We start from the raw sequence: 13993 nt of genomic DNA, 5'->3' as shown, positions 1-13993 counted from the left end.
TGGCAGAATAAAGTGAGCATAATCTTTTGCTATTTTTTTTGACCCTTTGGGAACCTTCTATTTATTATGCTGTGGGGTCTGGAGAGATAATAACCCTCTTTTCAGAGCAAATTTAACTGCATTCAGACTGAATCAAATCTGTCAGACGTTCAAGTGAATCTGCCTGGAGCAAACTTCGGCAGATTTGCTCATCTGTAATCTATACTTTGAGCTCTATGAACCTTTTGATGACGTCTGTAATAATATAATTTCCTAAATAACACATTAAAATTTAAAACTGATGAAAAATATTGACTAATGCAGGTAAATAAATATGTCAGTCAATAGTTTTTCTCTGTCTAGGCAGCTATGAATCCATGTTACTTTCCATGCCTGTACAAGTATTCACTCCCATGAAAGTATTAAATCTTTGTGCATGCTGCTGGATTACAAATGATATTTGCACACTTTTTTTAATCATGGTTTATTGGAAAATGACTTTTAGAGCTAGAACTTTGTAAATGATTTCTTATTTGTTAATCCTGAAATAAAAATGTCATTTATACCGTAAATCATGTGATCAAACTTTCCATGACATTTATAGAACAAGTCTAAACCATCTCATATCAGATTTATTTCTCGGTTTATCGTGAGTAGAGATGAGCGAATATGTTCGGATCCCTTCTTATTCGGCAAGCTATAGCGCTTACCGAATAAGCTACAGGGGGAACTCGGCTACCTGGATCACGCTGGCCAGAGAGAAACCGACGTGATCCAGGAAGCCGGGTTTCTTCTGCAGCTTATTCGGTAAGCGCTATAGCTTGCCAAATAAGCGGGTAACCAAACAGATTCGCTCATCTCTAATCTTGAGTCTAGTATATTCTTCTTTGCTTCACATTTACAATCCATTAGACTAATTCAACTGAAATAAAGATTAACATTGATTAGTTTATGCCTAAACAGTTACTTGGTTTCTCAGCAAATACTTCTGTACATAGACCATAGGGTTAACACAGAATTATTTTACGTTTTTTGTTATGGAATGGTATGGAATGTCACTTTATTAACTAGCATTGAACTGTACATATTTTTGCTAGTTTTCCATGTGTTTAAGCTGTATATTTTATGTTGTTTCATTGATTTGTTTATAAATTGCATATTGCTTTAGGGTATTGTTTTGTTTTACCACATTGATTTCCATAGAGAAAAGACATAACTAACCTACCTAACCTAGAAAACAGGAGATAAGCATGGACACAAAGCTTGTCTATCTTGTTTAGCACCTGAGGTAAATTTCATAAAGATCTTTTTCATACTAAACTATCAGACAAAACTAACTGACATGGCTTCTCTAAGGAGCAGAATTTAGGGACCCTGGTTTCCAACTGTTCTAAAACAAGTACAAGTGGGCTCCTGCTTTAGCCAATCGAATGACATACAGACATGTGTGATCTGAGGTTTGGAAAAGGATGGGCAAAGTAGATAAATTGTAAAGAATTATCTAGATATTTATTACAGTTTTAATTGCAATATGTTAATAAAACAAAATATGTTTTATTCTGTGTGTATATACTGTTCCTAAAAAAAAATTGCATGCGATAATCACTCAGACACTTCATACTTTGGCCTAGTCATTAATTTTCCGTGCTTAAAAACTTAAGTACAAGCGAATCTAAAAAAAAAATTGTTAATAACTTGTCTGAGAAATAGGCATTTTTCTCCAGATACAGTACAGACCAAAAGTTTGGACACACCTTCTCATTTAAAGATTTTTCTGTATTTTCATGACTATGAAAATTGTACATTCACACTGAAGGCATCAAAACTATGAATTAACACATGTGGAATTATATACTTAACAAAAAAGTGTGAAACAACTGAAATTATATCTTATATTTTAGGTTCTTCAAAGTAGCCACCTTTTGCTTTGATGACTGCTTTGCACACTCTTGGCATTCTCAAAGATGAGCTTCAAGAGGTAGTCACCGGGAATGGTTTTCACTTCACAGGTGTGCCCTGTCAGGTTTAGTAAGTGGGATTTCTTACCTTATAAATGGGGTTGGGACCATCAGTTGTGTTGTGTAGAAGTCTGGTGGATACACAGCTGATTGTCCTACTGAATAGACTGTTAGAATTTGCATTATGGCAAGAAAAAAGCAGCTAAGTAAAGAAAAACGAGTGGCCATCATTACTTTAAGAAATAAAGGTCAGTCAGTCTGAAAAATTGGGAAAACTGTGAAAGTGTCCAAAAGTGCAGTGGCAAAAACCATCAAGCGCTACAAAGAAACTGGCTCACATGAAGACCGCCCCAGGAAAGGAAGACCAAGAGTCACCTTTGCTTCTGAGGATAAGTTTATCCGAGTCACCAGCCTCAGAAATCGAAGGCTAGCAGCAGCTCAGATTAGAGACCAGGTCAATGCCACACAGAGTTCTAGCAGCAGACACATCTCTACAACAACTGTTAAGAGGAGACTTTGTGCAGCAGGCTGTAATAATTATAGGGGATAACTCAAGAGACTCTTTGCATGGAACAATACAACTACAGGACACAGTTTTATAAGTGGTAAAGTCTATATTATCACACGGTGATTCAAACAGGTGCAGAGAGAAACTCAAGTCCACAACACTTGGTGCAAATAATAAACGCAGCTTAGCAGTCTATAGGAAACTTCAGGGGGAAATGCAATCAAGCAGAAAGTGTTGTGATTAGTGTTGAGCGATACCGTCCGATACTTGAAAGTATCGGTATCGGAAAGTATCGGCCGATACCGGCAAAGTATCGGATCCAATCCGATACCGATACCCGATACCAATACAAGTCAATGGGACTCAAGTATCGGACGGTATTCCTGATGGTTCCCAGGGTCTGAAGGAGAGGAAACTCTCCTTCAGGCCCTGGGATCCATATAAATGTGTAAAAGAAAGAATTAAAATAAAAAATATCGCTATACTCACCTGTCCAACGCAGCCTGGACCTCAGCGAGGGAACCGGCAGCGTTGTTGTTTAAAATTCGCGCTTTTACTTGGTTACGTGAAGTCCCGGCTTGTGATTGGTCAGGGCGGCCATGTTGCCGGGACGCGGACCAATCACAGCAAGCCGTGACGAAATTACGTCACGGCTTGCTGTGATTGGTCCGCGTCCCGGCAACATGGCCGCCATTAACCAATCACAAGCCGTGACGTCACGGGAGGCTGGACACGCGCGCTTTTTAAAAAGCGCGCGTGTCCAGCCTCCAGTGACGTCCCGGCTTATGATTGGTCACGGCGCCATGTTGCCGGGACGCGGACCAATCACAGCAAGCCGTGACGAAATTACGTCACGGCTTGCTGTGATTGGTCCGCGTCCCGGCAACATGGCCGCCATTAACCAATCACAAGCCGTGACGTCACGGGAGGCTGGACACGCGCGCTTTTTAAAATGGGCGCGTGTCCAGCCTCCCGTGACGTCCCGGCTTGTGATTGGTTGCGCCGCGGTCAACCAAACACAAGCCGGGAGGCTGGACACGCGCGCATTTTAAAATTTTGACTGCGACGCAACCAATCACAAAGCCGGGACGTAATTTTAAAATCCTTAAGGACCTGAAATTACGTCACGGCTTGCTGTAATTGGTTGCGTCGCCCATGTGACTGCGACGCAACCAATCACAACGCCGGAACGTAATTTTAAAATCCTGAAGGACCTGAAATTACGTCACGGCTTGCTGTGATTGGTTGCGTCCCGGTCACATGGGCGGCACGCAACCAATCACAAGCCGGGACTCACGTAAAGGAAAGAAAGGCGCGAATTTTAAACAAAGGACGCTGCCGCTTCCCTCGGTAAGGTGCAGGCTGCGTCGGAGAGGTGAGTATAGCAATATTTTTTATTTTAATTCTCTCTTTTACACATTTTTACATTAATGTTGTTTCGATACCGATACCCGATATCACAAAAATATCGGATCTCGGTATCGGAATTCCGATACAGCAAGTATCGGCCGATACCCGATACTTGCAGTATCGGAATGCTCAACACTAGTTGTGATCCGCTTTTTGGGCTCCCCTAGTGGTGGCTGGTGGTACTGGAGACTTGTGTGTTCTTTTCTGCCTCAGCTCACCTGCTTCCATCAGTTTTGGGAGTTCCCTATTTAGCCTTGCTCTCCAGTCACTTCCTTGCCGGTCATCATTGTAACCTGAGTCTTTCAGTTGCATGTTCCTGCTACCAGTCTGCTGATCAGCTAAGTGGACTCTTGTCCTTTTTGTTTTGTATTTTTTGTCCAGTTTACAGTTTGTCATTTCCTGTTACTGGAAGCTCTTGTGGACTGAAATTGCCACTCCTGTGTCATGAGTTGACACAGGAGTCTTAAAGTAATTTCAGGATGGGTTTTTGAAAGGGTTTTTTAGCTGACCGTGAAGTCCTCTTTTGTATCCTTCCTCTATCTAGTAAGTGGACCTCGCTTTGCTAAATCTACCTTCATACTGTGTATGTCTTTTCCTCTGAACTCACCATTAATATATGTGGGGGCTACTATCATCTTTGGGGAATTTCACTAGAGGTAAGCCAGGTCTGTTCCTTCCTCTTCCAGGCGTAGTTAGTTCTCCGGCTGGCGCATGGCATCTAGGCAGCCGTAGGAATGCTTCCTGGCTACTGTTAGTTGTGTGGTAGATTTAGGTCACGGTCAGCTTGAGTTTCCATCACCCGAGGGCTAGTCTGTTATTTTGTGTTTCTGATGTTCCCATGCCATTGGGGAATCATGACAGTATGACCGGCCACTGTTAAAGTAATTGGCAGAAGAAAGGAGAGTAAAAGAAGTCTGTAGATTTTTTTTTTTTTCCTCACATGTTTGCTACTTAGTTGGCTCAGTTGTATTTCTGCTCTATTTACAGCCTTGCCTTTCTCGCCTTCTAATCCTTGAATGGCTCTGATCTCTCTGGTGTAAGGATGGACTCTCAGAGTTTTGCTGCAGGTTTAAATAATCTTGCTACGAAGGTTCAGAGTTTACAAGATTATGTTATACGTACTCCTATTTCTGAACCTAAGATTCCTACACCAGAGGTATTTTCCGGAGATAGATCTCGGTTTCTGAATTTCAAATGTAATTGTAAATTATTCCTTTCTCTCAGATCTCACTCCTCTGGAGATCCTGTTCAGCAGGTTAAGATTGTGATTTCTTTGCTGCGAGGTGACCCTCAAAATTGGGCATTTTCATTGACACCAGGGGATCCTGCGTTGCTCAATGTGGATGCGTTTTTTCTGGCTTTAGGGTTGCTGTATGAGGAACCTAATTTGGAGATTCAAGCTGAAAAAGCTTTAATAGCCCTGTCTCAAGGGCAAGATGAAGCTGAGATATACTGCCAAAAATTTCGTAAATGGTCTGTGCTTACTCAGTGGAATGAGTGTGCCCTAGCGGCAATTATCAGAGAAGGCCTTTCTGATGCCGTTAAGGATGTCATGGTGGGGTTTCCTACGCCCACAGGTCTGAATGAGTCCATCACAATGGCGATTCAGATTGATCGGCGTTTGCGGGAGCGCAAACCCGTGCACCATTTGGCGGTATCTTCTGAAGGGACGCCAGAGAAAATGCAATGTGACAGAATTCTGTCAAGAAGCGAGCGGCAGAATTATAGGCGCAAAAATGGCTTGTGCTTCTACTGTGGTGATTCCGCGCATGTTATATCAGCATGCTCTAAACGTACTAGGAAGGTTGACAAGTCTGTTTCTATTGGCACTTTACAGTCTAAATTTCTTCTGTCTGTAACTCTGATTTGTTCATTATCAGTTATTACCGTGGATGCCTATGTGGACTCTGGCGCCGCTCTGAGTCTCATGGATTGGTCCTTCGCCAGGCGCTGTGGGTTTGATTTGGAGCCTCTGGAAGTTCCTATACCTCTGAAGGGTATTGATTCTACACCTCTGGCTTGTAATAGACCACAGTTCTGGACGCAAGTGACTATGCGTATGACTCCAGACCATCAGGAGATGATTCGCTTCCTCGTGTTGCATAATTTACATGATGTGTTAGTGCTTGGATTACCATGGTTGCAATCTCATAACCCAGTACTGGACTGGAAAACTATGTCTGTGTTAAGCTGGGGATGTCGGGGGGCTCATGGGGACATACCTTTGGTTTCTATCTCGTCATCTATTCCCTCTGAGGTTCCGGCATTTTTGTCGGATTTTGGGGATATTTTTGAAGAGCCTAAAATTGGTTCTCTCCCTCCCCACAGAGAGTGTGATTGCGCCATAGATCTGATTCCAGGCAGTAAATTTCCAAAGGGTCGTTTGTTTAACCTATCTGTACCTGAGCATGCTGCCATGCGAGAGTATGTTAAGGAGTCCCTGGAAAAGGGACATATTCGTCCTTCTTCATCACCTTTAGGAGCTGGGTTTTTCTTTGTCTCTAAAAAGGATGGCTCGCTGAGGCCTTGTATTGATTATCGACTTCTGAATAAAATTACTGTCAAATATCAGTATCCGTTGCCGCTGCTTACTGATTTGTTTGCTCGCATAAGGGGGGCTAAGTGGTTCTCCAAGATTGATCTCCGTGGGGCGTATAATTTGGTGCGAATTAAGCAGGGGGATGAGTGGAAAACCGCATTTAATACGCCTGAGGGCCACTTTGAGTATTTAGTAATGCCTTTCGGCCTTTCTAATGCACCTTCAGTTTTTCAGTCCTTTATGCATGATATTTTCCGTGAATATCTGGATAAATTTATGATTGTGTATTTGGACGATATTTTGATTTTTTCTGAGGACTGGGAGTCTCATGTTCAGCAGGTCAGGAGGGTTTTTCAGGTCTTGCGGGAGAATTCTCTGTGTGTAAAGGGTTCTAAGTGTGTTTTTGGGGTTCAAAAGATTTCCTTTTTGGGGTACATTTTTTCCCCTTCTTCTGTTGAGATGGACCCTGTCAAGGTTCGGGCTATTTGTGACTGGACGCAGCCTACTTCTCTAAAGGGTCTTCAGAAGTTCTTGGGCTTTGCTAATTTTTATCGTCGATTTATAACTGGTTTTTCTGGTGTTGCTAAGCCTCTTACGGATTTGACTAAGAAGGGTGCTGATGTTGCCAATTGGTCCTCTGCCGCTGTGGAGGCCTTTCGGGAACTTAAGCGCCGCTTTTCGTCTGCCCCTGTGTTGCGCCAGCCTGATGTCTCTCTCCCCTTTCAGGTTGAGGTCGATGCTTCCGAGATCGGAGCGGGGGCGGTTTTGTCGCAGAAAAGTTCCGATTGCTCAGTGATGAGACCTTGTGCGTTCTTTTCTCGAAAATTTTCTGCCGCCGAAAGAAATTATGATGTCGGTAATCGGGAGCTTTTGGCCATGAAGTGGGCATTTGAGGAGTGGCGTCATTGGCTTGAGGGTGCTAGACATCAGGTGGTGGTTTTGACTGATCACAAGAATCTGATTTATCTTGAGTCTGCCAGGCGCCTGAATCCTAGACAGGCGCGCTGGTCGTTGTTTTTCTCTCGGTTTAATTTTGTGGTCTCATATCTACCAGGTTCTAAGAATGTGAAGGCAGATGCCCTTTCTAGGAGTTTTGAGCCTGATTCCCCTGGTGATTCAGAACCTACAGGTATCCTTAAGGATGGGGTGATATTATCCGCTATTTCCCCAGATCTGCGATGTGCTTTGCAAGAGTTTCAGGCGGATAGACCTGATCGCTGTCCACCTGGTAGACTGTTTGTTCCTGATGATTGGACCAGTAGAGTCATCTCGGAGGTTCATTCTTCTACGCTGGCGGGTCATCCTGGAATTTTTGGTACCAGGGATTTGGTGGCTAGATCCTTCTGGTGGCCATCTCTGTCTCGAGATGTGCGTGTTTTTGTGCAGTCTTGTGATGTGTGTGCTCGGGCCAAGCCTTGTTGTTCTAGGGCTAGCGGGTTGTTGTTGCCCTTGCCTATTCCGAAGAGGCCTTGGACGCACATCTCAATGGACTTTATTTCTGATCTTCCTGTCTCTCAGAGGATGTCTGTTATCTGGGTGGTGTGTGACCGTTTTTCTAAGATGGTTCATTTGGTGCCATTGCCGAAGTTGCCTTCCTCGTCTGAGTTGGTTCCTTTGTTTTTTCAAAATGTGGTTCGCTTGCATGGTATTCCTGAAAATATCGTTTCTGATAGGGGTACCCAGTTCATTTCTAGATTTTGGCGGGCATTCTGTGCCAGGTTGGGCATTGATTTGTCTTTTTCGTCTGCCTTCCATCCTCAGACTAATGGCCAGACGGAGCGAACTAATCAGACTTTGGAGACGTATTTGAGGTGTTTTGTGTCTGCGGATCAGGATGATTGGGTTGCCTTTTTGCCGTTGGCGGAGTTTGCTCTTAATAATCGGGCTAGTTCGGCCACTTTGGTTTCCCCTTTCTTTTGCAATTCGGGGTTTCATCCCCGTTTTTCTTCTGGTGAGGCGGAGTCTTCGGATTGTCCTGGAGTAGATGCTGTGGTGGATCGGTTGTATCAGATTTGGGAACAAGTGGTGGACAATTTGAATTTGTCCCAGGAGAGGACTCAGCGGTTTGCTAACCGCCAGCGTCGGGTTGGTCCTCGCCTTCGTGTTGGGGACTTGGTGTGGTTGTCTTCCCGTTTTGTCCCAATGAGGGTTTCTTCTCCTAAATTTAAGCCTCGGTTCATCGGTCCCTATAGGATTTTGGAGATTATTAACCCTGTTTCCTTTCGTTTGGACCTCCCGGCATCTTTCGCTTTCCATAATGTGTTCCATCGGTCGTTGTTGCAGAGATACGAGGTGCCGGTGGTTCCTTCTGCTGAGCCTCCTGCTCCTGTGCTGGTTGAGGGTGAATTGGAGTACGTTATAGAGAAGATCTTGGACTCCCGTATTTCCAGGCGGAGACTCCAGTATCTGATTAAATGGAAGGGCTATGGTCAGGAAGATAATTCTTGGGTAACTGCCTCTGATGTTCATGCCTCGGATTTGGTTCGTGCCTTTCATAGGGCTCATCCAGGTCGCCCTGGCGGTTCTTGTGAGGGTTCGGTGCCCCCTCCTTAAGGGGGGGGTACTGTTGTGATCCGCTTTTTGGGCTCCCCTAGTGGTGGCTGGTGGTACTGGAGACTTGTGTGTTCTTTTCTGCCTCAGCTCACCTGCTTCCATCAGTTTTGGGAGTTCCCTATTTAGCCTTGCTCTCCAGTCACTTCCTTGCCGGTCATCATTGTAACCTGAGTCTTTCAGTTGCATGTTCCTGCTACCAGTCTGCTGATCAGCTAAGTGGACTCTTGTCCTTTTTGTTTTGTATTTTTTGTCCAGTTTACAGTTTGTCATTTCCTGTTACTGGAAGCTCTTGTGGACTGAAATTGCCACTCCTGTGTCATGAGTTGACACAGGAGTCTTAAAGTAATTTCAGGATGGGTTTTTGAAAGGGTTTTTTAGCTGACCGTGAAGTCCTCTTTTGTATCCTTCCTCTATCTAGTAAGTGGACCTCGCTTTGCTAAATCTACCTTCATACTGTGTATGTCTTTTCCTCTGAACTCACCGTTAATATATGTGGGGGCTACTATCATCTTTGGGGAATTTCACTAGAGGTAAGCCAGGTCTGTTCCTTCCTCTTCCAGGCGTAGTTAGTTCTCCGGCTGGCGCATGGCATCTAGGCAGCCGTAGGAATGCTTCCTGGCTACTGTTAGTTGTGTGGTAGAGTTAGGTCACGGTCAGCTTGAGTTTCCATCACCCGAGGGCTAGTCTGTTATTTTGTGTTTCTGATGTTCCCATGCCATTGGGGAATCATGACAAAAAAGTCTATGAAGCACAGTTATTCTTGAGGATACTTGACACGAATTAATCCTTGTCCAGGCACAGACAGACATGCTTATTAGGCAGTTCAAATCATATCTTAGCTCAACCAGGGAGGCCTGGTTAATAGTCTCAGGTTATTGCAAAGCAGCAACAGCTTATATGACCAGCAAATGCAGATGGAAGTAAACATGAACAGCAGATGTGGGAGGATTACTGGAAACTTGTGTATGCAGCAGGAACTCAGAGCAGAGTAGCAGGATCACCACACATGTTCACAGTAGCAGGTGTATAGCCAGGGAGTAATCAGAGGTCAGGAGCTGGATGCAAGGCAGAATACTCTAGCACAGACTGAAGGCTGGGGTGGAGTTTTATAGCAGGAGACACAGTGCACATGAGACCAAAGATGCCATCTTGGAAAAGGGCAGTAATGCACAAAAGGTAAAAAATGTTCAGAGTCATGACACAGGCCTCCATGGTAAAATAGCTGCTAGGAAACCACTGCTAAGGACAGGCAACAAGCAGAAGAGACTTGGTTGGGCTAAAGAACACAAGGAATGGACATTAGACCAGTGGAAATCTGTGCTTTGGTCTGATGAGTCCAAATTTGAGATCTTTGGTTCCAACCACTGTGTCTTTGTGCGACGCAGAAAAGGTGAACGGATGAACTCTACATGCCTGGTTCCCACCGTGAAGCCTGGAGGAGGTGTGATGGTGTGGGGGTGCTTTGCTGGTGACACAGTTGGGGATTTATTCAAAATTGAAGGCATACTGAACCAGCATGGCTACCACAGCATCTTGCAGCAGCATGCTATTCCATCCGATTTGCGTTTACTTTGACCATCATTTATTTTTCAACAGGACAATGACCCCAAACACACTTCCAGGATGTGTAAGAGCTATTTGACCAAGAAGGAGAGTGATGGGGTGCTATGCCAGATGACCTGGCCTCCACAGTCACCTGACTTGAACCCAATTCAGATGGTTTGGGGTGAGCTGGACCGCAGAGTGAAGGCAAAAAGGCCAACAAGTGCTAAGCATCTCTGGGAACTCCTTCCAGATTGTTGGAAGACCATTCCCGGTGACTACCTCTTGAAGCTCATCAAGAGAATGCCAAGAGTGTGCAAAGCAGTCATCAAAGCAAAAGGAACCTAGAATATAAGACATATTTTCAGTTGTTTCACACTTTTTTGTTAAGTATATAATTCCACATGTGTTAATTCATAGTATTGATGCCTTCAGTGTGAATGTACAATTTTCGTAGTCATGAAAATACAGAAATATCTTTAAATGAGGTGTGTCCAAACTTTTGGTCTGTACTGTATCTGGAACTGTATTGTGGGAATAAACTAAATAAATTTGTCCAGTCTTGACCTGGTTACTAGTCCTCTTTTAACACAAAATCCGCTGCTTTTCGATTGTAAAGATATCAGCAGTTGACATTCTAAAATGTTAAAAACCAGCTACCGATCTGTATATGTGCACTAATTTCTGCCATCAGTGCTATATAGATCTGCAGTAATAAGCTAGCTACCTAGATCTTAAAGTTTTATGATCCGAGTAAAAATCCATGTTCATAGGGATAAAAACACTTGCTAATTTATTGCTGTGTTTAGGATTCATTAAACATTTATGGAAAGATATGTTTAAGTGTTTGAAGTCCAGTCTTCTGCTGCAGTGCGGAGATGCCACAGGCACTATTAACATCTCATCTCGCATACATTTCCAGGTGTTCATAGTAATGCATAGTGCTGCAAGAGAGAGGAGGATGCTTTGGATAATGTCTCTGTTATTGTAAACTCATATCTTTAGTACATAACAGTATAGACTTTGCATCGTTAGAAGGTAATGATGAATATCATGCAAACATGTGTGTGCCTATCTCTTCAAAAAGACTCGTGCACATGACTGTATTTTCAGTCCTGGGATGATCCAACAAAACATCAGATCGCGTCTCATGTCCAATTTTTTCCTTGGACCGAGTCTGTCCGTGGAGATACAATCGCAGCATGCACGATTTACATCCGCAAAATGTTTCACATGTGGTCATGCATCTAAGTCAGGTCCCATTTTCATGGACTGACAGAATGGAGAAGATAAAGAAATTTTATTTTCCATCTTCTCCACATCAGAAAAAATCAGATCACAGTATGATCAAACTTTGACCAGAGCTTGATCAGAGTGTGATTAGAATATTCAGATGAGAGAAAATATGGTCATATGACCCTTGCCTTAGAGTCTATCAGCAGCGTTTACCTTGCAAAATGGCTGACACCACTAAAGAGAAAAATTGCAAGAGGTATTAAATATACCTTTTATACTATTTTAGCAACAGTGTGTTTTTATGGCACATGAGGCCACTGCAAATTCTCTGAAGGTTGTCCCTAAACCTTAAAGTGCAACTGTCATTTTAGTTTTTATACCATAAATCAATAGTACACATTAAAATAGCAACCTTATAATATATCTTGCTAGGTGTCGAGTTCTCACCGCTGCACAGGGGGAATCTCGAACCATGTCCGCTGCGGTCTCCCATTCTCCTCCAGCAGCAGTGGAGCCTGCTCATCGGAGACGTCGGTCACAGTGTCTGGCTCAAGCTGATACTGTGTGTATGGTTATTGCTGCCTTTGCAGGCTCTGCCTTTGTAGCCAGTACTGATCAGCAGCAAGCAGGCCTTTCTGGAACTAAGTCCTGATTTGCCCATACTGACCATGCCCCCGGGACAACATCCCATTTGAGGACGGGGGTCACATGCTCAGGTCCTGTTGTGGCTCCTTTTGGACCATCAGGAAAGTCCTGGAGCACTACTGCTATAAAATGTTTGCATGGCCGCTCGGCCATGCACTACTGTAAACTTATTTACTTGTGTATTTGTAGATGAATGCCTGTCGATGGATGAAAGCTCCGAATCATTCCCATCCCTAGTGTTGTTGCCTGCTCGCGAATGGTGGAAGACACCTATCGCCAGACAGTGCTACTCTGCACATCCAGCACACAAATCAGCGTCTCTCAGCAGCAACTGCCGGTGCGGCACCGTGCGCTTAGTGCTCTTTCAGGGCACTGGTTAGGGTGGTTAGTGGCGTCTGCCAGAGCGGCGTTGTATGCACTCTTGTGTGATAAATTAATATTATTAGTTCAGTTCTACCTCTGACACCACAGTAACGGTGTCAAGCGTAAGAGGTCTAGAGGAACCCTTTCCCCGTGTCTAGGGACAGAGTTCTGTGACTCCTTTACTTGTGCTCTCTGTACAGTATTGCCGCCCTGGACGCAACAGGGTTCAATTTTTTTTCATACCGGGTCAAGCTAACCCATGTGTGTATTCACATTACACTGCCATCTAGTCCACCATTACCGAGCAGCAGGTGTCCTTTCTGCATGGTGGACCCCGTACTGTGAACGCACCTCATATCCTCTCTAAATATTATTTGGTGCATTCCGCCAGTCCTAACATTACACTAGCGTAAGGGTCTGGCTAGTAATGGTGGACGAACAGCGACTGCAGCGGTACATCTAGCAGCTGGAGGGCAGGTTGGCAGCTCTCGAGCGCACAACCTCAGCTGTGGATGTTACCGCAGAAGCTGTTTAGGCTGCTAGTGTGGCTGCAGCCACTTTGTTCACTGCCACCCCTGTTCCGACTTTATCCCACCTCCCACTGCCAGATAAATTCTCTGGTGATAGCAAGTCTTATAGGGGATTCGTGAACCAGTGTGTGATTCACCTTTAGCTCCTGGCTTCATGTTTCCCCTCAGAGCGGGCTTAAGAGGGATTCATTATTTCTCTCTTGTCAGACAGAGCATTGAAGTGGGCTACGCCACCGCTGAGAGATGTTTGCAAAGTCTTCGACCTCCTACGGGCAAACTCCCTCTATGCCAAGTTGGAGAAGTGTGTGTTTGAGCTGGAGTATTTGCCTTTCCTGGGCTATATCATCTCATCCCAAGGATTGGCTATGGATCCCGCCAAGCTACAGGCTGTGAAGGACTGGCAGGAACCTCATTCTCTCAAAGTGGTGCAGCGCTTTATGGGGTTCATCAACTATTATCGCCAGTTCATTCCCCACTTCTCAACTTTAGTAGCTCTCCTGGTTGCCCTCACCAAGAAGGGAGCAAATCCCAAATTGTGGTCGGAGGAAGTCTCCAAGGCCTTCCTCTCTATCAAGTCACACTTTGCTGGTGCTCCCATTCTACATTGCCCCGATGTTGATAAAACATTTATCATGGAGGTGGATGCCTCTTCCGTCGGTGCTGGAGCAGTCCTCTTCCAGAAGGATGCTCAATGTTGGAAGCATCCTTGCTTCTTCTTCTCCAAGACCTT

General features: G+C 44.4%; 1 protein-coding gene across 7 annotated transcripts in view; it reads left to right on the top strand.

Moving 5' to 3' along the window:
• DMD (dystrophin) overlaps nucleotides 1-13993 on the top strand; it is a 3762639-nt gene that overhangs the window by 2262549 nt on the left and 1486097 nt on the right. The window lies entirely within an intron of this gene.

The sequence above is a fragment of the Ranitomeya variabilis genome, chromosome 3 (assembly GCF_051348905.1).
Source record: "Ranitomeya variabilis isolate aRanVar5 chromosome 3, aRanVar5.hap1, whole genome shotgun sequence".
Taxonomy (NCBI): Eukaryota; Metazoa; Chordata; class Amphibia; order Anura; family Dendrobatidae; genus Ranitomeya; species Ranitomeya variabilis.
Note: the sequence above shows the minus strand (reverse complement) of the source record. Positions and strands in the feature narration are given on the sequence as shown.